This window comes from Lissotriton vulgaris, chromosome 10 (genome assembly GCF_964263255.1).
Source record: "Lissotriton vulgaris chromosome 10, aLisVul1.2, whole genome shotgun sequence".
NCBI lineage: Eukaryota > Metazoa > Chordata > Amphibia > Caudata > Salamandridae > Lissotriton > Lissotriton vulgaris.
Genome location: NC_141698.1, coordinates 923,798,422 through 923,825,165, shown reverse-complemented (window position 1 = coordinate 923,825,165; position 26,744 = coordinate 923,798,422). Strand labels below are relative to the sequence as shown.

The 26,744-nt window shown below is 41.5% G+C and overlaps 1 protein-coding gene across 1 annotated transcript in view; it reads left to right on the top strand.

Annotated features, from left to right (window-relative positions):
- The first annotated feature begins 9,665 nt into the window (after positions 1–9,665).
- LOC147689019 (uncharacterized) overlaps positions 9,666–26,744 on the top strand; it is a 120,651-nt gene continuing 103,572 nt past the window's right edge. Inside the window, exon 1 of the mRNA XM_086941903.1 lies at positions 9,666–10,041. The gene's annotated coding sequence lies outside the window, so the exon portion shown is untranslated. The remainder of the gene's footprint in view (positions 10,042–26,744) is intronic.

The window sequence follows — 26,744 nt, the reverse complement described above, 5'->3', positions numbered from 1 at the left end:
AGTTGGTAACACAACCCAATTAAGTTTAGCATAGTCAGTGGAGGCCTGGAATATCCGCAGTTCCACGTCGATACTACTGTTTATGTTATTCCAATGCGCAGGGCCTAGTGGGAAACTAGGAACTACACTACATCAGCTTCCGACAACCGCATAAACACGACAACTTTGCTCCCCAGAATAAGAGTAAATCTCTAGAGTTGTGTGAAAACAATAGAGAATTATTTCACTCAGTCAGACGTGCGTTCTTAGTTTCACCAGAGTGCAGAGAAGAGAGAGACGGGCGTTTTCAATAAAGGGTATGATTTATTGAACAGTCTTCCTTCTCATGCAAGAGAAATGGATTGCTACATTTGCAATACTCAATATGAAGTAAATTACGTACAGTAAAAGGAGTATTATGGAATAATACTGTAAAAGCATTGATATGGTTTCTTAGCCATAAGATAGTTAAAATGAATAAAATATATACAATATATACATTCATATATACATTGGCTAACGGCCTCAACTGGTGCTTCTAACTACGCCTACCCCGGTGTACCTGACCTAAGCCTAATACGTGGGAGGGAGTAAGTAAGTAGCAGTTTAAGTTAAGTTGGTTTTGCCAAGAGTCTGATCCAAGAATTCTCTCTAAGGGTTTAGTCAGCACCGTACCTTTGGAATAGAATGTAGGAGGTCTGGTATCTCCCTCTCAGGACCAGATATCCCAGTCACCCGCAAGGGTAGGCTGGAAACGCCGGAGCTGGATTTTCTCGGCAGGAGAAAAGACAGCGTCTTTCTCAGCGCGTCAAAGAGGAGGGACAGCGTCCGTGGGCTTCTCGCGTCTGCTGAGCTCTCTGCAAGGGGACAGCTGTTCTGCTCCAGAATTCACCACTGTGTATTTGCTTAAGGCAATGTTGGTATATTTATACCTGAAAGGTGCTGAGTTTGACGTAAGTTTTGGACATAAGACGTCAATAAAGATGTCACTAAGAACTGGTCGTTCTTACAGTGCTCGCAGGAGTTCTATTACAAATCAAAACAAAGCAAGCGGGGCTTTCCCAGGTTGCTGGGGGTTTGGTGTGTCGAAAGAACTCGGTGTGCTCTCTAAGAATCTAAGGAAGTAGCTTCTGCTGTGTCATGGACTGCAGAGGCGATTTACTGAAAATATGGCTCTGATTATTATGCCAATATAGGGATATGTATTGATTATATCCGTATAGGGGCATAAGGTCACAATATTGATTGGGTTCCTAGATAAAACACATCAATATCTCCCTTATTTCGACCTCAAACCTATGTCTACTAAGGATCATAAACTTTGCATGTCAGAATGGAAAACATAGTAAAATTACCAGCTATTTCGACTGTGCTTATAAAAAAATATGAAAAAGGGATCTGCAGAAGTGCTCAAAGCTGTGGAGTAGCGTAATTTAGACTCCAATCTTTACACGTCATAAATGTGAATTTTCCATTTATATTTTGACATTGTATCTAGTGTCTGCCTTAATAAGATTGATGTGTGTGAACATATAAATGCATTAATGAAATGTAACCACTGAGAAGCTGAGGCTTTATAAACGTGTGCACTAATGTTCAGTTTAACATGAAGCTGTATTCTGTATTCAAGCTGCATTTATAAATTTTTTGAAAGTTATATCTGAGTGTGTAATCATGTATGCTTTTACTCACATTTACATCTGCTATTGAGTTATATGTGCACAAAAATAACCAGGTAAGAAAGGACTTGCGATTTTGAAATATGCTTTTCTTGGTTATAGTGTTCTTTCCTTTTGAGTGGGTTTTCAAGGTTTCACTAGCTAGAGAAAAGGAGTATTGTCTCTCTATTCGTTTCTTGATAGTAAGGTCTTAGAAGAAAAATCTTGGCAAGAAACGTGAAGACCTAATAAGCAGATGAAGCCTCCCATTTTTCATGCATCAGGAACGGAGGGATGTTCAGGGTTGCAGCATCTGTCCATGTTCTGTGGGATAGAAAAATCTGGTAATTTTGCACATGCAGAACATGAGGATGGAGACAATCGGTCTCTGGAGGGGTGGGAAGAGATACGACTGTTGCTGAAGTTTCTGTTTGTTTTAATTAGTATTCACTGTTAAACGTTAAAGCAGATTCCCTTGGAATTTGAGGGGTACAGACCACTCGGTCTCCTTTATTCTTGCAAGTGTGAAGCTTCAGGCTAAACACTTATTCCAATTTTGGGAGACTTCTACTGGAGCCTTAACTATGCTGACACCTTCTTGCATTTCCGAATTTCCTTGAAAGCCTATTCGATCTCCCATCCTTATTCTAGCTCAAACCCTTGATTAGATAACTTTAGGACTTATTCATGTTGAATCTGAGTTTCTTTAATGAAAACCTATTTCTAATTCCCAGTTTCTAGATTGTTGTGGCTGTGATTAATATGTATCTTATCCAATAGAGACTGAACTGACTTCAATATTTCAGATTACCGGCTGTAATATTGTATCCTTTTAATATTTGCCTGACATGTATATATATTGGATTGACTATTAATTGAAAATAAAATGACGTAACTTTGATTACTGATTCATGATCCTTATCGTGGGATCAAACGGGCTTCATGAAAGTCGAACTGTTTTATTATTGCTAACTTGTTAACTTTCTTTTGGTGTAAGTCAAATTAAAAAGATTTGTCAGATGAGAGAATGTAAATCACGTTCATGCGTGCTCGAAGATGCCAGATTAATGAAAACCATAAACTGAGTGCCTTTCTCTAACACTTCTTCATTCATCACAATGCTAAGTGTTGTATATCTTGTTTAAGCATTTCAACAAGTTGTGCTGATACCGAATATAATTGGTTCGCCATCACTTACGTTATTTAGAACTTTCACACACTGTTGAACTCACGTCACTGCGGACGACATCATTCTGATTCTCACCAGCTGTATCCACAGCGACTTTTCCTCCCAGCTGCCAGTGGGCCTTAATTTCCATAATAAATACTTGTGTTTATTACTTACCTGCTTCCTGGTGTTTCGTGTCTTGTACTATGACACTTCATTATGGCGACGAGGACGGGATGACGAGTGCTGAAGAAAGGCCCGCATCAGCTGATTTCATTTTCGGTCAGAATTCATAGAGAACTGCATTTCTTCGTATTTCAGGCAAGTTAATAATTAATTTGTGCACTTCGATTTAATTGGTTATTAATTGCCATTTTGTCGTGTATATTTATTTCAAGGAATATATACTACTGAAGATGATCGAAGATCTAGTCATCAGAAAAATGAAAATGATGGAACATTTAATTTTTTTAAGTCAAGTTTCTACATTTTTTTTCAGCTACCTTAGGAGCTATGTTTGTTTTTAATTTTGGAAGTTTTGTGCTTGTGTTTCATTCAGCGTAGTTGAGGAGAATTTTTCATCACTGAGAGAAGTCCGTTAATAGCAGCAGCTCTGTCCGTTCAAATGTCACTCTTCAACGTATTCACCAGACAGTTCCGATGTTAGCATCAGCTGTAGATGCAAATACAGGTGACGTGATCGACGCAGCCTAAGTCGGCAATAACGTCACTACGTTATGTGACTCCATTTTGATTTCACCACTTCAAGTAAGTGCAAAGGGATATCAGTCACCGGTCACCTCAACTAAGGCATCGGAACGTGGATACATAAACTAAGGTAAACGACATTGGTTGTTTTTATCTCTCGCTTTGTTTACCCTAGGTACAATTGCTTTCAAACTTACTTATTTCCAGGCGATCTTTAAATTTTTCGTTAAGAAAGTATTCTTTATTCATTCCCTAAGATTTCATCAGAATTCTTTCATTCAAGAAAACATCTCAATGCTAATCCCATTTTTGGAAGTCACTGATCAAATAAAAAGTAAATGGAGGTAAGTGTTTCAGTAAATTAAACGTTGTGGTCATATAAAGTGAAATTTTTGAAAATTAATTTTAAAATCAAAAAAGAAGACTACCTTGAACTAAGCAGTATCATGGCTAGTAATTCAAATATCAGTGCCCCTACAACATTTCTAATTGATCCAGGCAACCCAATTATGAAGTGGAAAAATTGGTTGCGCGCTTTTGAGAATTATTTGGTTGCCATTGATGGTGAGAAATATGAGCCAGAGAAAATCTTTCACATTTTACCCGGGTATGAGGTGCCTCCTGGTCAATTTATTCCTCTTGAAAAATACCTGGAAGCCTTAAAGAGATTAGAAAAACAATTTGGAGAGGCGCCAAACATAATGATTGGCAGACATCATTTTGTCATGCGTAAACAAAACAAGACAATTGAAGAGTACATCGCATGTCTACGAGTATTAGCAACTAAATGCGAGTTCAACAAAATGGTTGATGTGTATATTCAAGACCAATTTGTTTTTTATTGTTTTGAGAAAAAGATTCAAGAGAGACTTTTGCCTTGTAGGAACCCTTCTCTTCAAGAAACTATTGACATTGCTAAGGGTATCGAAAGATCTCTTGAAAGTTCAAAAGAGCTCTCTGCTGAGAGTAATCAAAAGTCTAATGTGCATTTGGTTCACGAAAACAAGAAAACGGTAAACTTTAATGACAAAAGAAGTTAAGCAAGTAATTTTACAGATTCTAAAAATATTATTTGTTTTAGGTGTGGTTCAAGAAATCATAAGGTGGATTTCACAGGATGTCCAGTTCAAGGGAAGAAATGCACTAAATGCTTCAAAGTAGGGCATTTCGCAGGTGTTTGGAACAATTTTAGGGCACACAATTATCCAAAGGTTAAAATTAATACTGTAGATGATTTTGATGAAGAAATGTTATCCAATATTGTTCTAACGTAGGGTGATCAATGTGATTCTGTTAAAGGTATGCTTGATGTAGCGCACATAGGTAAGGTGGAATTTAATATTATGGCAGATTCCGGCTCGCCAATCACAATAGTTTCTAACAAGAAATACGAAGAATTTTGGCTGCATGTTGATTTTCTTGCTTCTGACCTCAACACCAAGGCTTTCAGGGATTTTGACATAAATAGGTTAGGCTATTTCCAAGATAATTAAAATATAAAAGGAAGATCTATCACTACAAAGGTTTATGTTGCAGAGCATGGCAGAAATATTGTAGGGTGGAAGGATTTAGCACGCCTGGGAATAATTCTCGAGCCTGGTGCTGATGATCCTATTATATTGGATGATTCTGTTGTTTTCTCATTATCTCCTTCTGATCCTTTTTCTTCTATGGACAAAATTGACAGGAACGGATGCGTCAAAGGTTTTGAGCACGCCATTAAGCTAAAAAAAAAGGTGCTATTCCTATAAAACAAACGGTAAGGTCGATTCCATTGTCAGTTAAGGCTGATCCGCAAAATATTCTTAAAAGGTTAGTAGACGAAGAGGTAATAGAAGAAACGGATTTGGCAAAATGGGTTTCCGCCATTGTTTTGATTTAAAAACAAAAAATGGTGATGTGCGCCTATGTGCCGATTTGAGGTCTCTTAATAAGAATATTTTGGTTGATTGTTATCCCTTGCCGAAAATCCAAGAAATGTTGGCAGCAACCAATGGGTCAAGGTATTTTTCCTCATTGATCTCAGATCGGCTTATCATCAAGTCGAATTGTGCGAAGAATCCAAGAGTATACCACATTTATTACCCCATTAGGAGCTTACAGATTCGGGAGACTTCCATTTGGGCTTGCTTCCTCAGCGAGCGTTTTTCAAAAAATGATGGAATGTATTCTAAAAGATGTAATTGGCGTACAGAAATTGCAAGATGATATTCTCATTCACGCCAGTACAGTCACAGAGCATAACAACATTTTAGACACTGTGTTACACAAACTCAATGAGAGGGGCATGACAGTTTCAAAAAACAAATGTAAGTTTCTTCAAATGGAAATAGAGTATCTAGGCCACATTCTTAGTGGTGATGGTATTAAACCTAACCTTGACTTAGTGAAAGCCATTTCTGCCACACCTGAACCTGAGGATAAAGATTCTCTGAGATCCTTTCTTGGTCTCAGCGAATACTATTCACACTTTGTAGAAAATTACTCAGAGGTGGTTGAACCATTACGCAAGTTATTGCGCAAAGGGGAAAAGTATATGTGGACAGATGTTCAAAAAAACGCATTTGCTAGGATCAAGAGTGCCATTGTCAGGGCACCATCATTAAAACCATATAACCCAGATTGTACCAATATCATTACAGTTGACACCAGTTCTAGAGGCATAGGCGCGGTTTTCACACAGAAAGTCAATGGTAATGTTCACACTATAGCTTTCATTTCAAGACGTCTACTGGATGCTGAAATGCATTACATCACAATTTAGAGGGAAGTTCTTGCATGTATATGGGCTGTAGAAAAACTCAAAAAAATGTATGGGGAAAACGGTCACTGATCATAAACCATTAACTTGCTTAATGGATGGTTATTGCAGTGTTAATGGAAAGTTGTCTACAAGGTTGGTGATGCTTTTTGTAAAGCTACAGGAGTACAATTTTTCTATATGACATATAGCTGGCAAAAATAACGTAAGAGCAGACTTTTTGTCACGTTTACCTTTGAATGTTACTGAACCCAAAACTGAAGAAAACACTGAATGGGTAGTGTCCTATTTTAGCGAATTCAGTAAATCTTCACAAGTTTGCAATGAATCCAAATGGTTGAATATGTTAGAAGCTGATCCTGTTCTTCTCAAGGTAAAAGAGTATATTTTGAGTGAATAGCCACCTATTAGGAATCTAACGTCTGATTTCAAAACATATGTACAAGTCGCTGATGAGCTGTGTATTGAAAAAGGGTTCCTTTTGAGGGGTGATCTATTGATACCACCAACAAAAGTAAGGAAAGATTTAATTGATATTGCACACAAAAGCCATTTAGGTTCAACAATGACAAAAAAATTGCTAAAACGACAGTATTGGTGGCCTGGGTTGGACTCTGATGTAAATGTATATGTAGATAGTTGTGTAATTTGTCTCAGGTCAGACAAACACTGGAAACCTTGTGTGCAAGAAATGCAATTGATTCACGTCCCTAATTCTTCTTGGAGTAAAATAGCTATTGATTTTGCCGGTCCATTCAATGTTTTAGAACTTGATTCCAAATTTTTAATCGTAGTAAGCGACTATTACAATAAATGGATTTATATCAAATTTGTGTCAACCATAGATTCAAATAGCGTAATAAAATTTCTGGAGGCATGTTTTTCGTTAGAAGGATTACCCAAAATGTTAGTATCGGACAGTGGCAAGCAACTGGTTTCTGAGAAAATGGTCACATTTTTAAGTCAAAAGGGCATCCAGCAAGAGAAAACCCCCTTTTATTCTCCTAAATCCAAAGGACAAGTCGAAAGGGTCAACCATTTCTTAAAGGAGAGTATTCAAATGGCTCTGGCCGCAGGTTTTCCTGTGAAAGAATTCACTCAGGAGAGAGTGGACATGTACAACAATACAACAAACAGTATAACTGGTCATTCTCCATTTTTTCTAATGAGAGGGAGATATGGTGACACAACCCTTTCCCCCAAATTCACAGGTCTAAAAGAAAAGAATTCTAAAATGATTGCAATTCAGGATTCACAACTTAAAGTAAAGGAAAAGATACTGGAGCACCAATTAAAATCTAAAATATACCATGATAAGATTCACAGAGCCACTATAAAGGACATTCACAAAGGTGACTGGGTGATTGTCAAAACACTTTTTGTCAAGTTTATAGGAAAAAACAAGTATTATGAGCCTACTGAAGTGGTCGAAGAGTCTAGCAGCTCTGTTTGTTTGTCTAAGTTAGGGTGGCGGAACAAAAGTGATGTCATCAAACTCAAAGTGGGCCAGATGGACATGATACTTGAGGCATGCAAGGAATGTGCAAACTCAGAACGCAATTATGTTTGGTTTGACTTTAGTGCAAAGGAAAGTTGTAGATTGGCAACCAAGGACTTTTTGCCAATTGAAGAACCCAATACGAGCGTTTCCACCACTAGTAGGTTACAAATGTGTCAGCTCTTCAATGTCCTGAAAAAGTATTGGAGGGTGATAGACAAAGTGTATCGCGTACTGTTGTTCAGGATGCATGTGTTCCAAATGTTGAAGACTCAAGTCACAGTGATGCTTTAAATAATGATGCTCCGCCCTCCATTGTAAGTGAGGGAACTTACACCACTTCTGGAAGGCTATCATGTTTTCCAAATGTATGTAGAGACTACATTGTATATTAAATGTTTTCTTTCAAAATCAAAGGGAGATATTGTATATCTTGTTTAAGCGTTTCAGCAAATTGTGTTGATACTGAATATAATTGGTTCGCCAACACTTACGTCATTTAGAACTTTCACACACTATTTAACTCACGTCACTGCGGGCATCCTCATTCTGATTCTCGACAGCTGTATCCACAGCCACTCTTCCTCCCAGCTGACAGTGGGCCTTAATTTCCATAATAAATACTTGTGTTTAATACTTACCTGCTTCCTGGTGTTTCGTGTCTTGTACTGTGACACTTCACTGAGATCTGATTCACATATCACCAGGGTGGTAATCAGGTACAACATGAATGCACTTGCCACTCAGCATCAAAACAAAGAGAACACACTTCGAATAACACATCATACAAGGTGTAACTTTCTACTAATGTGAGCAAGTGATGTCAGCGCCTCACACAGGGGTAGTAAGAACTATGGAAAGGTTTAAGTCCAATTCAACATAACAGTGGGTGTAAGCAGGCCTCTTTTCATTACACACCACATCCAAGGAGTCTTGAAATTAATAGCACTACTTTATTTTTTTTAAAGAAAAATAGTTACAAAATTCTGGATGAAATACTTGCTGGAAGTGCTCCACATTGAGAGACTATAGGGCCCGATGTAGGTCGGTCGGTAACGGCCGAAAATCGGTATTTTCGGCCGTTACCGATCGGTATACATGATTTGACATGTAGGTGCACTATTTTACCGAATCGGTAACTTTACCGAATCGGTAAAGTTACCGATTCTGTAAAATACAGAATCGGTAACTTTACCGATTCGGTAAAGTTACCGATTCGGTAAAATACCGATTCGGTAATTTTACCGATTCGGAGCCACCCATATGTAGGTGGGACTCTTCAGAGTCCCAGGAGCCTTAACGAATCGGTATTTTACCATCAAATCCTATTTGATGGTAAAATAACGATTCCGGTGTGCATGCACATGTGTGCATGCACACCTATGCCATGTGACAGGCAGACCTGCCCTTAGGGCAGGTATGCCTGCCACATGGCACCCGTGCCTGTTTTGGGGGTGCCAGAGGGTGTCAAAGTGACACCCCCTGCACCCTTGAGAAATTCGGTATTTACCGATTCGGTAAATACCGAATCGGTAATGTCCATTCATTCCTATGGGCTTCAAAGCCCATAGGAATGAATGGGCATTACCGATTCGGTATTTACCGAATCGGTAAATACCGAATTCATCCGATTCGGTATTCCAGCACATCTGGAATACCTACATATCGGACCCATTGATTTACCGATTTTAAATTACCGAATCGGTAAAATTCGGTAATTTAAAATCGGTAAATCAATTTTACCTACATCGGGGCCATGTGTTTCCTGTAAGAAGCAGCACAACTAGACACTGCGCTTAGAAGACGCTTGGTTACCTGAAAAGCAAGAAACAAAATAACAGGTTTCCGAGTTGTAACGAAAACGCTTTCCTTTCTTTCATGACAACTATCAGCTGTTTGTTACCTTTCCCCTTTAAGCTGTGGGCGCCATTGCAGCTGCTGCGGAAGTAATACGACGCCTCGTCGTCATAGAGACAGGAAAGCCTTCCTCGGGTCGCTCTCAATAAGTCGTGTGTTTGTAGATGGAGGAGGGGGGGCAAGGGCTACTTACAGCAAAGGGGGGTTGGAGAATTGTACTGTTGCATTGGAAACAAAACTGTCCATGTGTTGTCCAGCTCGACTGGCTGTTCCTGTTTTCAAACAGTCACCTGGGACTGAGTCTCTTGGAAGTAAACAAAGCGATGCAGGAACCCTTCATTTTATGCAGCGCCGTTGAAAAAGCTCTTCGACCTCCGAATTAATCGGATCTTTTGCACCCATTGAATGACTGGTAAGTTCCCGTGCATGCTGCGTCATTTACTTGTTTTGTTGTTTGAGGCCGGGGGGGGGGGGGGGGGGGGGTTAACATTTAACGCAGGATAACCAAGTAAGATTGCATGCGTGTGTGTGCAAGTGTTTATATTTCTCGAAGTAGCGCTCCAGGTCTGCGCCGTCCCAAAGCTGATACATCGAATTTAGAAAGACTTTATTAGAATGAGTGCACCAACTATTTTCTTAACGTATTTAAAACACGATGCGATGCAAGCCATCCCCACTTTAGAAACTTTAAAAAAATATAAAGGAAAAAACTTGACATTTCTGAAATTGTGGACTTCCTAATTATTAGATGCCTATGCAGCTGCACCAATGCTCGCTTTTCCTTTACGGTCTGGCATTAGTCGTGATCCATGGTCATTTCAGGACCAGCGGTGCCAGAATGCAAAGTAGACCGGGCCAGGGGAACTACTAATGCTTGGAATCTGGAAACTTGAGTTTCCTTTAAATAAGACACACACAAGTGCACGTAACAGGCGTGGGATAATCGCACGCCCTCTTATGTAATCCTTTGAGTACACACAGAGCCGCGCATACTAACGTCCTCATCATCAGCTGCTCTAGAGAACTGACCTGCTCATCTAACCCAACATCGCGCGTGTGTGCACTTCCGCGCAGAAAGGGGCCGCATAATATATATTACATGTATTCTGATTCATAAAATCCCTTCATAAAAACTTATAATAGAACAGTCGGTCCACGCTTTCAGCTCAGCACCAGTCGGGGCACCGAACCATCCTAGCCTCATCACGCCAGACAGACCCTGGTTCACTGGTCGAAGTGCGGAAAAAAAAGTAAGGGAACTGTGGGCGTAGAATCGGAGGGCGGAAATAACCCGAGGATTGGATCAGTGGGTGGAGACAAAGGTGTGCCAGGAAAGCACAAACAATCTGAATTTTTATTGGTATTTGTTTGGCATTTCACTGACCAGTTACAGCTTATAATGTTATTTAATTCAACCAATGGATACACGAGTGTTTAAGGTTTAATATGAGTTATTGACATTAAAATACATTCACAAAGTGGGATATGTTTCCAATCACAGAATGTCCCAAATACACTTAAAAGTGGAATCAAAAGCCATTTGTCTTGGAGCTATGGAGTTTCTGTCCTTAGCACTTCTCCTTTTTTTTCCACAAGAGCAGTTCGAACATGAATAGCAAAATATCCTAGTTGGCAAATGTTTTCTATATAATTATGTCTCTGCCATATTTGATACATAACACAACATCCATCTGCTGCCTAATCTGACAATTTTAATTTATAACCTGTTTGTAGCTCAAACACAACAAAAGTTTAAAAAAACGTGACTTGTGTTGCGAAGTGGACAGCCCTTCGCAAAGGTTGACTGATCACCTTTCTCACTGCTGTATTTGTATGTTACACTGGTACTAATAAGGCAAAATCTTTCTAGAGACTGTTAGCATGTGTCAAAATAATAAAGTATCAGAAAATATACTGCATCAAGCTGCAGCCTTTTTTGCTGCATAATTTAGTCAACACTGTGGCATCATTTTGTCCTTTGCTGCATAATTCCAGTGGCCCCAAAGCAGGCAACACATGTTAAAAGTACTTGAGCATGAGGAAGCAGAGAGACTGTGAAGTTTGCGAACTTAGTTTGGTGTGCGTGCAAATCCTGCTTTGCCGATCCCTGGTGGGTTGCAGCTACTACTGCTGAAACAAGGCCATTGGAGGTACCAATGGGTGATGCGGTTGTCCTCAAGGGTAGGGCTGGCTTTAGCCCTGGTGGCGCCCTGTTAAACAATGTTTGTTGGTGCCCCAACATGACCAACTCTGCCACATCACCACCCTTTAACAGTGCCCCTCAATTCTCTACAACCACACTCTCTCTCAGATGCATTTAATTTGATTTACAGCTCCGCTCATACCAGTGCAGGGAGTGTGAGCACTTTACATCACACACATTACACAGGGACAATCAATTATACATGTGTAAATCACTGAATAGGAAATGTTACATAAGACAAAGGACTACAAAGTGTAGGAGTCACATGACAACCATACTAGTAGGCAATAGAGTTTAGTCGTGATTGGTCTGCAGAAACACAAACTGAGAAATTAAAACATATGGTTTGGGGTTCTCTTTAATAATCGGAATTGATTTCCATCTGAAGGAACACCTTTTGCAACATTAGGATAATCAAAGACTGGGGAAAAATCCATAATGCTCTAATTTATACCTTGCAGTTTGCATGCAGCTCTTAGATGACAGTTAATAGCACCCTGTTCTATGTTAGGATTTTAACTCATAAACTGTAACTAACAAAAGGATCTCTCTGACAAAAGCAGTAACCCAGTGACCTATTTACATTATGTGCACTTTGTTATCTGCATGGTACATGTTCCTTGCAGCAGGCACATTAACCACCTGTGCTACGTTTCAATGAGTCAAAACTTTCACTAGACAAAACTCCCCTCTCTCCCTCTCTCCCTCTCTCTCTCTCTCTCTCTCTCAAGAACATTAATCACCAGAGTTATCATGACATTTTTATTGTTTCTGAAAATTGCTGGAGGCCAGGAAGGAGTCAGCAAGTGCTTTTAAAACTATAATATACTTGCAAACGCGACGTCCCCAACCAAAGTCAGCACCCATTACAGTCGCACTGCGCTAGAGCCGGCATTTCTTAAGGGTCCTGTGACCTCAGTGACAGAATCACTGTTGCTCTAGGGTATATGCTGCTTCATAGGCCAGCCCGCAAGACTGAGGTGAACTTCAGTATGGATTGTGGTGGAGAGGCATCAAGGTTAACCCTCACTTGCCACCACTAGGGTCCACCTGCTGGTGTTAAGACACCAGGGCTTCTAAGGTCTAGCATGGGAATGTGCTCCCTCAGGAGAGTGGTCTGGGGAACTGGTCATTTAGGCTGAACCTGGTTCTCCGGTTCCAAATTTGACAGCTCTAACCATAGTGCCACATCCTCTCCCCCACTGAACACCATACTGCCCCACTGAGAGAAACTTGTACTGCCTTCAACTGCAACCCAATAGTGACCCACTATAAACACCTCAATGCTGCTCAATTCAAATTACGCACTAGACAAGAGGAATATGCTGCCTAAAAAGAAAAAGTACCAACATCCTTGAAAAAGCAAAAACTCATAGGGAATGCAAGATTAAGTAAAGCATGTGAATGTAAGAAGGAACAACATGGTTACCATAACGCTTTTACACTCACTATTCAGAAATGCTTTTGCCTCAAAAGTTGACATGACTACAGGGACCAGAAGGGGCCCATTTCAATGTCCATTGCTATCCTTACAAAACGTAAGCAGTATGGTTTAAAAAGACCACATCTGTGAACACAGAGCTGTAGTACACATTTTGTTTACCAATCCACCCAACAACCAGGCATTGCTGTACCTCCAGGATTGGTGCACTTCCCCACCCGGGGAACACCATGCTGTTCAAAGAAAGACAAGAAAACAAAAGTAGTGCTCCACTGGCAAACTCTGTACAGTGACGCTAATGTATTAGGTTGTGAATTGACCTAAAATGCGCGTGCACAGCATCAAATCGCCAGCCATCTGTTCCCCAGCAGCTCTTCCCGCTCCGCCCCACAAGCTTCCCCCAGCGTGCGCTCTGCCTTAGCAGCACTCCTCCCACACCTTTGAAGTGAAGCTTAGCTTCACTTCAAAGGCCCCTGCTGCTTCACACCCTCATCGCCCGCTTGTGCTTTCCAAGCAAGGTAAGAAATGCCAGACAACTTTGTAGCAGAGCGGAAGGGGGGCGGAAGCCTGAGAAACATATTTGGAGAGGGGCAATTTTTCACTTGAATGCTAGGCAGTGACTTTAAATCATTTTGCTACTCCTCCCTTTCCCACACACATGTCCCCGTACACACCCCTCTACCCCTCCATTTTATTTGCATGCAGGGGATCTGAAATAAAGCGCTCTGGTTTATTGTTTTACGTTTTTTTCCGACCCCGGGAGTTTCTCAGCAGTGTTGTTTTGATGCCTTGTGACATACGTCGATCAAGAGCATGATAACCCTTGCTTATTGTTAGTACATTTTGCGAATCCGTGGCATTTCATCTTTTATGATTCATAATGTTGAGGAACGGTTCTTTCACCTTGCCACCGAATTGATTGGAGGTCCTGGTTTTATTTTGATATTCGTAAGGATATATAATTTGTAATTGACTTTACGTGTGTGGCTATGTACCAATTACAGTGAAATGTTATTAACTAAGATATACATTCATGTTGTTATGGTTTGATTGTAAACTCTGTCTACGAGCCTGCATGCAATGATCAACACAGATCAGGTTACTCGCCCGTCGGTGTTCTTGCCAATTTTTTTTTTTGCTTTCATTTTTTTTTTTATGTCGCAGGGATCTGCGGAGCAGTTTTATCATAAAAATACATTATTTCATTTGTGGATTGGCCACACACCCGACCACTGTCGTGTCTATCTTTTAACCCCACCCACCCGTTGTATTTTCCCTGTGGCCTACATTTTGTCAGTAGGTGCCATGGGTGTGCTTCATTGAAGCCCCCACGTTGGCCACTCCAGTGTTGACGAATTGCAAGAAATGTGTGTGTGTACGACTCGAACCGTTTAAAAAACACAAACTTTGGCGTTCTTAGGCGCCAGAACAGCTGGCACAATTTGAATGTAAACAAACCCCAACACCACGGCAAATGGTACACTCCGCTGAAAAGCAGAGGGAGGCGGGGTCATGAGGAATAGTGTGCACGAAAAACCAATGGAAAGCACCTCGAAACCTATCTTTCTCGTGTCGGTGGAGCTGCAGATTTGTTGATGCATGTCACCAGTGTGCATTTCTGAAGCATTGCCAGGATTCTGACTTTGATAGCAGCAACAAGAACAGCCATCTTATTTATATTCTATTTATAGTTTTTGATGTGGCACCTCATAATCCCTAGGGTGTCAGGGCGCTTTACGTGTACGCTTCTCGGTGAAGGGAGGACAGAATTACACGTAAGAAACGACATTTAAATAAAACCTTTTTAAAGGTGAATAAAAGCTTATGAATTTTAGATTAAGGTGATAATACTATTTCGAAGAGAAAACAGTATTTACAAGAGGGCATTGGACCTCAGGATCAATAATTCCAAAATAGGCGTAAAACTGGCGCGTTTATCAAAACGCATTTCCTGCAACTTTTATCTTAAAAAAAAAATGCGAGTCTTCACTCGTTTAATGAGTGTCACGCCTAAGAGGTGGCTGGCCAGTCCGAGTGGCCAAATTGGCTTTTTTCGAATTTCACTTGGGCACATTACTTTCCCTCTCTTATGCGCTACATTTTGGGCAAACCCCCTTGGGCACACCCCCTACAGTCCAATTCTTGTGCACTTTTAGGCCTCAATAGCCCCGATTTTGGTGGAAATCCGTTCTCTAAGACTAAACATGTTGGCTTGATTGACGGCAGAGAAAAACGTGCACCACTGTCACCAGTAGGCAGTGCATTTCTTGTGGTTATTATGCTTTGGCTGTCACTGATGTCTTTGCAGTTGTCATTTTTGACAGGAAGCACAGCACACTCATTTGAGGAAGAGGGTGCGGAGGTTCGGTTGCAACAACTGTGTTTTGCCTCTTAAATGCTCAGCGGTCAGCGCACAGCCATTGGTGTGGTCTCTGCTTTCACTTTTTGGCTGTGAATGTTTTTTTATATAAAGAAATGAGGTATTAGAAAAAGTTAGACCTTTCAACTAAAATGTTTCCTCTTTGCTCCTGGTGGGTATTGTTTTTTTCCCTCTAATGCCTGTTAGTGGTGGTTTTAGGCCGCCGATCACAAACACTTCCCGGTCTATGTCCAGTAGTTTTCACCCGCGTAGTGTACTCCCTTTCAGCGGCCGCCTTGGGTTAATGAAGGACTACTGGCATGGAGTCAGTCGGGTTATCCGCTCACATCAGACGCGCCTCTCCTCTCTCGTGGTCTGACGGTCAGGGCTGTAGTCCTTCCTGCTCCCATGTGTTCTGTACTCCTGGGGGTCGATTATCCTCGCGTACTCCTGCTCTCGTGTCTCATTCCTGGGGGTCGTGGGTGTACGCCATTAGTACGCGCCAGGTGCCAGGGGTCCTGTCAGTGTTGAATTATCCATAGCCTGCATGTGTACGGCTCTCCCCACTCGTCTTGGCGGCCTGTTCAGTTCCTCCTGTGATTCGTGGGTGGTCGGTATTGTCGCAGGTGCTTTTGTTGTGCTCTCTGACCGCGACTTTCACTTTCTCTACGTGGCTGGCTGCTCACCCTCACACACCCTCACACCCCCTCACCCTCACACACCCTCACTCACCCTCACCCTCACACACCCACTCACCCTCACCCTCACACCCCCTCAGTCACCCTCACACCCTCACCCTCACCCCCTCACTCACCCTCACACACCCTCACACCCCCTCACACCCCCTCACCCTCACACCCCCTCACCCTCACACCCTCACACACCCACTCACCCTCACCCTCACACCCCCTCACCCTCACACCCCCTCACCCTCACACCCCTCACCCTCACACCACTCAGTGCGACAACACATATTGTGTTACAATAGGTGTCACATTTGCGAAAGATAAAACTATTGGCATTGTAAATAACAAAGCTATTAATTTCGCTATTTTCAAAACAAGCACATAAATAAAAAATGTGTCCTTTACAATACCAATAGCTCAAACTTTCCTAATGCGAGACCTATTGCATTGCTGTGCTTCTCTCCCCTGCTGCACTCTCCTGCTCTCTAGAGATGTTGCCTAACGACCTGAGCTGCCATCTAAGACACGTAAATACAAAACATGTTGCATTCCAAATGCTATAGGTGTCAGATTCGCGAAAGTTATAACTATTGGCGTTGTAAATGACAAAGCTATCAATTTAGCTATTTTAAAAACCAACAAATAAATAAAATATTTGTCATTTACAAGACCAATAGCTCCAACTTTTCTAATGCGAGACCTATTGCATTTCCAATGCTTGTCTTCTCTGCCCGCCACACCCGTCCCCAAACGGCTAGGAATGCAGAGCCTTCTCCGCAGGCCTTGGCTATTTCTGCCATCCTGGGACGCATGTTTAAAATAAAAAAGTAGGAGATCGAAATCTATTGAATAAAAGAAGTAGGGGCATGCTGTGCCCTGCCGATCCAACTCACTTCGACCACTGCCCTTGTTACAAGTTTCCCGGTATCCTTCATCTTAACTCCGCCTCCACCCCCACCCATACAAGGGGTACCAGTAACCCCAGAGGCCACGTTACTGGGGATTGTAAGTGGAACCCAGAGGTTCTGTGGATAAATATTGGATTTCTCAGGGAAATCTGCAATGTTGGGTGCAATTCCCCGATCCTCATACACAGATTTCACATTTTAGAAGCCAAAATCTCCAAGTGAAACGAAACAGATGAAAGTAAACAGATCCTTGGCATTTCTGTGCATCTTATCGTGCTAATGGGGGCTCACTATCCTCTTTGTTCTCCTAGAATAAAACAGCACACAGTTGAAAGTGAAGGGACTAATCAAATGTTCTAATTTTTTATGCTGGTCAGTTAGTAAGCTGGTGATGGAAGCTAGATATACATTCCAGCAGAGCTTAATTGGTAAACGTATAAGTGCAGGGCTCAAAGTTTTGCTCAAAAGCCTGCACCTGGTGCTATCAAATTGGTGGGGGGTGGGAGTTGGGGGAGGGGGTGGTGGGTCCCGAATACCAAGGCCACCTTGTCATGATTCCACATTATGCCTTTATCATCTACCACCAACCACTCCCTGCCCATTTATCTCACTCTTGTGTTTTTGTCCAATCTTTCACCCTTTCTCACAGTTTCTCCGTCTTTTTTTCCCTACTTCTGTCCTCCTTTTGTGTTTTTCTCTCTGTTGCTCTGGCTCAGTCTAATGTGGAAAAGTGCCGGCCACAAAAAATCATTAAGATTTGTTGTGTGCCTGAAAAAAGCCTTTCCTTTCACAGCAAGAATGTCAAATTCCTCACTCTGAAGACAGAGTAAGAAGAGTAAACACCAAGCTCCATTGAAAGACAGAGTCTGATATTTGACCTATGTCGTTGAATGCACAGTAAATGTGACAAGATAAGAACAAGAAGATTTCAAGGCTTATTTACAGAAAAGCAAGCACACATGGAAGAATACAGTAAATAGGTTATGATCCACTGGAGGGGCGAATTCAAGCTGGACAGCCTAAAGTAAAGCCAGCAAGTGGAAAGCAAACAAATGTGAGTTACAAAACACAAAGCCAATGGGAAGCAATGGGTGGAAAGCATTCCCATGGAAGCTTTCAGAATGTCCCCAGGATGTCTTAAGCAAACAGACAGCTGCACTGTCTGCTAGGTTTTGACCTAAAAAATTCTTAGGTGGGCTCTATCTACAACCATCCACTCAATTTAAGCACTACACCCTTGAGTGCTTGGAAGTCTTCATGTTTTCCCAAAAAATAAGGGAAAGGGCAAGCAGAAGTTTAAGAAAAACAACAGGGCCGGTGCTATCTCTAAACGACCAAAATCAAAGACTGGTAGTAACCTACCCTTGAGAAAACACACATTGGAAAAAAGCCCGCTAAGAAGCTGGATTGTTACAAAGGGTCTGGTTAAAACTATGACACTGCGGCTATCTGGCGGGAGCCCTACAGACACCCTTTCAGTAACGATACCCCCGGGGAATAGCTCTCCAATTGATCTAGATAACTTACCCTTGGTGGAACAGACCGAAGGGCAACAACCTCAAGGACAAGTACAGGAACAAGATCAAGACCAAGACCAAGACCAAGAGCTGGCGAAGGAGCCTTATAATGGGTTGGAATCAAGCTTATCGGATGAGGCGAGCACTAACTACTTGAACATCGACTCCACCGCTCTACATTCAACTACTCATTTATCTACTCATTTATCTACCCAACTGCACAACCATGCAGCAGGCAACCCCTCTCCTACAACCGAGATATGTGGGGATTCTCCCTCGACCCCCCAAACTACCGACCCAACTAGAGAAAGAGTCGGAGTTGGTACATCCTCTCTAGACGAAATACTTATCACGCTGAGCAAACAATTGAGCAACCAGCGGGCAGAGGCACAGGAACACTACCTTCAGCTTAGGGAGGATAACAACAAGATGCAATCTTCCTTACAGGACCTTACCACCAAAATCGGGGGGGTCTCCCAAGAAACCATAGAACTGCAGGAACGTGTGGCTCAGGTGGAGGAAATAAATATCAAACTTGAAGGAGCAGTAGGAAAACACGATGACCAGCTGAAGGCACTGCAGCTAAAGGTCGAAGATTTGGAGAATAGACAAAGACGATCCAATCTACGACTTTTTGGTATCCCGGAGAGATCAGAGGGCGCGGACCCCAGAGCTTACATAGTGGGGGTATTTCAGAAGGCCTTCCCAGACCTAGCGGACTGGGACTGGGACTCGCAAATTCAGAGGGCCCATCGCTTGCCCCTGTTCCAGAGGAATAAAGGAAACCAATTCCCTCGCCCTTTTCTCATATATTTTGGCAACTTCCTTCTACGACAAGCGGTTTGGCAGAGAGCTCGCCCTAACTCCCCGATTGCGGTAGGAGAGCTCTCGTTTTTTGCACGCTCAGATCTTAGCAGGGACACTATGGAAAGGAGGTGGCAACTCCGGAAACTCATGGACCCAATTAAAGATCACGGAGGGCAGGTATTTCTTCAAGAGCCCGCACGCCTCAAGGTTATAAGAAACGGACATACGTATTTCTTTAACGATGTAAAAGAGGCAGAGAACTATCTCTCTAGTATTAGCTCTAATCAGAGCTAAAAACGCAATATAACAGCATTGTCACTACTGATGAACTGGGTACATGAGGGTACATGAGGGAGGCCGAGGGGGACCAAACACACGGCATACACACGTGGGGGTGGAGGGGAAAAAAGGGAAGGGGAAAAAACAAAAAAAAAAAAAAAAGGGTGGGGGGGGAAAAAATTCACGCAATTTCTACAGTTTGTATCATGAAGTTTGCTTATGGAAGTGGGGGGGGCGGGAGAGACTCATGGGTGTGTCACCATACGTGCTGCCTCACCAACGGCGGCAGTTACTGGAGGGTGGTTCTTCCCCGGCCGGGGAGAGAGCCAGGGGGAGGGGGATGGGAGGGGGGTGGGGCCCCTTCTCCGCAGGTTGGGGGCAAGGGGAGGGGAAGGGGGGGGGTTATAGTAAAAACTGTTGGCAGGATGACAGGGGGAATCAATTCGATAAAGTTTGCAACCTTTTACTGATTTCTGATGGTACCATTTTGTGCTATAGAGGCTCTAGAGAACTAGCTTTCTTACATGGTTATTTGAAGAGGAGCGTAGTATTTTCACTGGCATTAAAATGCATTTTATAAAATGTTTAGCTTGGAACGTGGCAGGGCTGAATAGCAAAAATAAAAGATCCCTAGTAGCAGAAGAGCTGAAACTACATAACCCCCATTTTTGTTTATTAACAGAAACCCATATTATTTGGAAAGATAGGAAAGTCTTAAACCAATTAGGGTATGATGTTTTGATTTGTTCCACTTTTGTGAATTCTACGAGAGGAGTGGCTATACTTAAGGATAAACGTTTTAGGGTACAAGTACTCCAAACTGCTCACGATAAGGACGGCAGATGGGCTATAGCGCAAATCAGCTATGCAAACGTTAAATATGTCCTATGTGCCGTTTATGGCTCAAACATAGACGAACCAAAGTATTTTGACCAACTAAACGTGAAACTTCTGGATTGGGCGGGGGAGATAATTGTAATGGGAGATTTTAATTGCATTCTAGACTACAAAATTGATACAACTAAACCTCACGTACATCAAAGGATGCATAGGACTAGATCATCAATATTAGATTTATGTCAGATACATAACATTAAAGACGCTTCGAGGTATTTATATCCAACTCTACCAGGATATACGTACTATTCTGCTCCCCATAAGATGTGTAGCAGATTAGACATGGCCCTAGTGAGCGATAATTTATTACGGACAGGTTATTTGATCCTCTGTCCCCGGATCACATCTGACCATAACGCGCTAATATTGACATTTAATACACAAAGTACCAGGACACCACCTAGGCCATTTTCTTTTCCAAGATATCTAATTTCAGACACTACTTATGTGACACAACTTAAGACTCATATAAACGAATTTATTAACATCAATAGGAATTCAACCGGGTGCTGTATGGTTTGGGATGCTTGTAAGGCAAGCATTAGGGGCTTTACCCAGGCGTACGTTTTTAGGCAAAACGCAGAACAAAAGCAACATAAGATTACAGTACTAGAGAACATAACCAACCAAGAAGACTTATTAGCTAAAGCTTTACAGATCAATTCTCCATCGGCAATGGAAATTAACATAAAACTTAGCGCACTGAAAAATGACATAAAAGCTAATCTTATTCGTAAAAATAGTGCAAGGATTCAGAAATTTAAATTTGCCCAATATGAGGGTGGAGACAAGATTGGTAGAATTTTAGCCTACAAGGTGGCGGAAAAAAGAGCTGACACATTAATTCCTAACATTCGAGGACTGGGGAACAAGATATATAACCGACCACAAGACATACTAGACCAATTTGCATTATATTACGAAAACTTATATACCCCGGACAGTCCCGTAAATATAGATCAAATTAAGGAATACTTGAACGACTACACAGTAAACACAGAGAATTTATTAGGTTTGGATGCACTCTCCAACGACATACAATTGATCGAACTCCAACAGGCTATCAATACATTGCCAGCAGGAAAGGCGTCAGGGGAAGATTCGATACCTCTAGAACTGTATAAAATCTGTAGACTAGAACTAGAACCACTTCTTTTAGAAGTAATTCAATCAATCGGAATAAATGGAACAACCCCTAAATCCTGGAACCGGACCAAAATATTTTTTTTTTTTAAAAAGGGGAAGCCCAAAGAGGAGAGAGGGTCATATCGACCCATCTCTCTAATAAATACGGATGCCAAAATATTCGCCAAGATCATCGCACTCAGACTTGCCCCATACATGCCTAGAATTGTAAACCCGCAACAACACGGCTTTATCTCAGGGAGAGACACAACGATACACGTAAACATGGCAATAACGGCATTCGATATTGCGGAGATTGAATCCACCCCACTCGGTATGATACTATTAGATGCTGAAAAGGCTTTCGACCGGGTGGGGTGGACTTATCTCTGGTGCGTACTGTCTAAAATGGGCTTTGGGGGCAGATTCCTAAAGGGTATAAAAGCGCTCTATGATAAACCTACCGCCTGTATTAGCTATGGGGGCCTGACCTCATCAGAATTCCCAATAAAGCGGGGGACCCGGCAGGGGTGCCCTCTTTCTCCCCTTTTATTTGCTCTTACACTGGAACCTTTCTTATCTGCCCTTAACTCCCAAATATTGATTGCTCCTTTTAGCTCCAGTTCACAGGAACTGAAAATGACAGCTTATGCTGACGACATTGCAGTATACACCACAGATATAGCCAAGGCATTGAAGGGGATATATATTGAGGCTGAGAAATTTGGGAAGGTGTCAGGCTATAAGCTTAACCAGCAGAAGACGCTTTTTATAGCCAATTATTCTCCTATCGCACCTATTCCTGAGATATGTAAAGAGGCCACTTATTTAGGGGTGAAACTAACAGCTAGAATACAAGACATCAATAAGATAAACTATAATGACCTGACTAAAAAGACTACTCTCATATTGAAAAAATGGAACAAACTGCCTCTGAATATGATTAGCAGGATAAACCTTATAAAAATGAAAATACTCCCTAAATATGTTTATTTATTCCGATCGATTCCACTGGCATTAAATAATAAATTCTTCCAACACTTAGATGGGATTTTTAGTAGCTTTATTTGGGGTTACAAAAAAGTCAGAAGGTCACTAAAAATGCTGAAAAACAATATAAATAAGGGAGGGTTGAATGCCCCAGACTTCAAACTTTATTTTTGGTCTTCATTTATTACACGCATACGCTCTTTATTGCATGGGGGTAGTACACTTTTTTTTCATTATTTTATGTTAAAACAAGACTCATTATCCTTTTTGTTCAGAATCAACGACCCAAATTACTACAAAAGGGTAAGATTTAAGACTGCTAGAGATATCATTAAAATATGGGAAAACATATTAAAATTTTGTAAAACAACTTTTTTCCACTCAAAATTACCATTGTGGGGCACCCAGGTCTCCCGGCTATATTTACAGATTCCGCCATCAACAGCTGGGCTTCTTCAGGGATTAATATTTTAATGGATTTATATGGCGGGCAAGGGTTTCTAGATTTTAACACGCTTAAACAAATATATGATTTACCTGAAACTTCAAGATTTAAATATATGCAAATCCACGATTATTTGATTAATAAAAAAAAGATACAAACTTTGTCTGAATGCGATATATGGGCATGCCTCTATACAAACAGGAACAAATCCACTATCAGTGAAGCTTATCGAATACTCAACACATTCAAAACTAATGATAATGACAAACTGGCTTTGAAATGGAGCATACAATTAAATCTAAATGTTACGCCCAAGCAGATAGAGAATTCTCTCACTAACATTAATAAACTGGTACGCTCATCTAGCCTTAGGCTCCAACAATATCGAACGACTTGTATGCTCTACTACACACCTGAAAGGATCGCTAGATGGTCTCCGAATCCTACGCTTAGTAGCCGTACCAAATGTCCCAAATGTTCGGCTGTAGCAGCTAATCTAGTTCATATCTTGTACTCATGCCCCAAACTTAAGAGCTTTTGGGATGATATACCGAGGGTTTTAAGAATAAAAAATATCCCACTGCCCACCATCACGGCCGCTTCGGTTCTGATAGATTTTAATTTATCTACATCTCCACTATCTCCTTTAACGACTATATTGTTTTCATGTGCTAAATTAACTTTAGCTAGGGCTTGGATAGATCTAGATACTCCGACGGTTTGGAAGTGGTGGACATTGGTAACAGAGGTACATGCTATGGAACTGGCTCTAGCTAATCTCAGGGGAGCACGATCTTTAAAAAAATTTGATAGAATCTGGGGTAGCTTCATAGATTAAAATCAGGAATTTGTTTTCATACTGTTGAAATGTGAAACTCTTATGTATTAAAAATGTAACTGCAACTTTAATTAAGATGACCACACACCATAACTAATCTGTTTTTTTTTTATTATTTAATTTCGCTAGTTTCCTTTCTGTAAACAACTTACGATTGTCTTACGAATGTTTGCTGATTTTTGCTCTCTTGCTTTTTTTTTTTTTTTTTTTCTGTCATCCTGTCAACATCAATAAAAAAAAGTTAAAAAAAAAAAAAAGGAAGTCTTCATGTTGCCTCTTAGTCCACATCAACTCTATGTTGTTTAACAAGAGCCGCCGCAAAGAGTCTGTTCGAGTGGCCTTGTTGAGAATTACCTTCAGACATTGGCTGGCATTCCTTATGAAGCGTCTGGCTCCATATCATTGGGAGCTGCTGATATCATGTTTGATGTGTTTCACCTTCTGTGCATCTGCAGAGACGCTGTTCACAATGAATATATTCAACAATAATTTCAATTTGAGCTTCAGAAATCACATTTACATATGTGTAGTGTGATTTTGCTTTTTGGGAGTTTCGTTATCACTTCTCTCTAATGTGTGTGATTCTGATTTTGTGATGTGGCATTTATTATGAGGTTGACAACACAAGTTGAACAGGTTCAATGCCATGACGGCATTTTGAGCAACTTCCATGGCAGGCAATGTAAAACACTGAACTACAGAGTAGTTCTCAAGGTCGCATGTGTGGAGAGTGTGGTGGTGTATCTCATTTCTTGCGGAGCGGAATCTTCGGTATCCTGTACTGGAAAAGCTTAGAAGACCATTAGGATCCATGGATATTTTCCATAACGGTGGACGTTATGTTTCACCTAAACTTGATGGCTTCTTTTGGAAAGTGTAAGGTTTACCACAGTCTCACCACACAAGGCTGATTTAGCTTCTTTGTGACTATGGAAGGTAGTATCCATGGTATGTGACCTTTGATCTTCCCAAAGATGGCTGTTATTTCTTCTTTCTTCCCAACCTTCTGACCCAGATTCAGAGGCTGATTAATGTCTTTAACTTCATTTATTGGCTAGGAAATCCGCTGCAGTATTTTGCCAGTGATGCAACTGCGCAGTGTGCCCATGTAGCTTCAGTTGTGAAAAAGTTTTACAATCATTGAATCCCTCTCAAAGATGCACCTGGATGATTCAAAGCTGCATTTTTTTGATGTTTCCAATATGCAAAGGTCCAATTAGAGTTGTGACCTCGATTTCAACTTGAACTATTGCGTTGACGTCAGGCTGATGGATGCTCTAGCTTCTATGAACTCTATCACATCTAGCCCTTGAATGCTTACTCTGCACTAGGAGTGGGACCGCTGTCTTTTAACTCATTCTCATATAGGAACTTAATGAATTTTTAAAGACTTTTCTTCAGAGAAATCAGAGAATGGTGGCAATGCGGTGTTAGAGAGCACACAAATCTTGATAAAAGCTTTCTTTTGTTTTTACGTCACAACTTACCTTCAGCTCTGCAGACTTTGACATAGTGATTCCTCTTGCTGCATACTGAACATTTTCACCCTTTTTCTAGTGTTTGCTTCACGAGCAGACTTTCTGCTATAGTAGTTAGTGTGAGAAGTTGGCCTGGTATATGCTGTCCACTAATTAAAGTGGGCACCCTGTACCAGTCCTAACAACTCTCACTAATTAAAGTGGGCACCCTGTACCAGTCCTAACAACCCTCACTGATGATTAGGTTAAAGACAACCTTTATAGAAAGCTATCCTAGTGGTAGCTGTGAAGAGCAGCCTTCAGGCTAAGTCTCGAAGGAATGTAAAGCTGCTTGTTTTACCAGATCAGAACCTCCTGAATAACCAAATGAAAGGAGAACCACACAAGAGATATATAAAATATATGTATTTATTACTAAATACTCTCTACTAACCTCTATACGAGATTAGAGCACAAGGCACACAATACTTAATCAATAGGACGACAGCAAATAGCACAATACACAGCCAGCTCCAGGGGGAGACCAAACCATATAGTAAAAAAATGGTATAACAACAAAGACTTCACTAGACACAGTGCCTAGAGCACGTAGAATCGCTGGGAACCCAAGGAACCACCCAAAGGAGTGACACAGGGAGCCCACGGAGGACGGGTGCAGTGTGTGAACACAGACACGAGTGCCGAAGAACTCTATTGGAAAGTCGTGGTTGGAAAATTACAGTTTAAGGACACTTCGGAGAGGGCTTTAAGCACACCCTTTGGAATATTGAAGGTTCTAAGGCCAGCACCCTTGTGAGTACTGAGGTACCCGTGTTACCTATCCCAGGGGAGCCGGGTGCATAGGGGTCAAGTGGTGTCGGAAACCTTCGTCGTTTTCAATGGCGTGACTCTAGGAATTGCTGCTGCCGGGAAGATGAAAAGTGTCTGGTGGAATCCAAGCCTGGATCCGAGGTGAGAAGAACCTGAAAGGAGAGGGGACAGAGTCTGTGTCTGTTCAGGGTTTCCAGGGGCTCAGTAGACGAATGCCCACCGATGTCAGGTGCTTCAGGTATGAAGATTGGATGCTTGACTCTGCAGCCACGGGGACCAGGAGACATCGAAAACCACCAAAGTCCATAGGTGAGCTAACCCACGAAGGATGT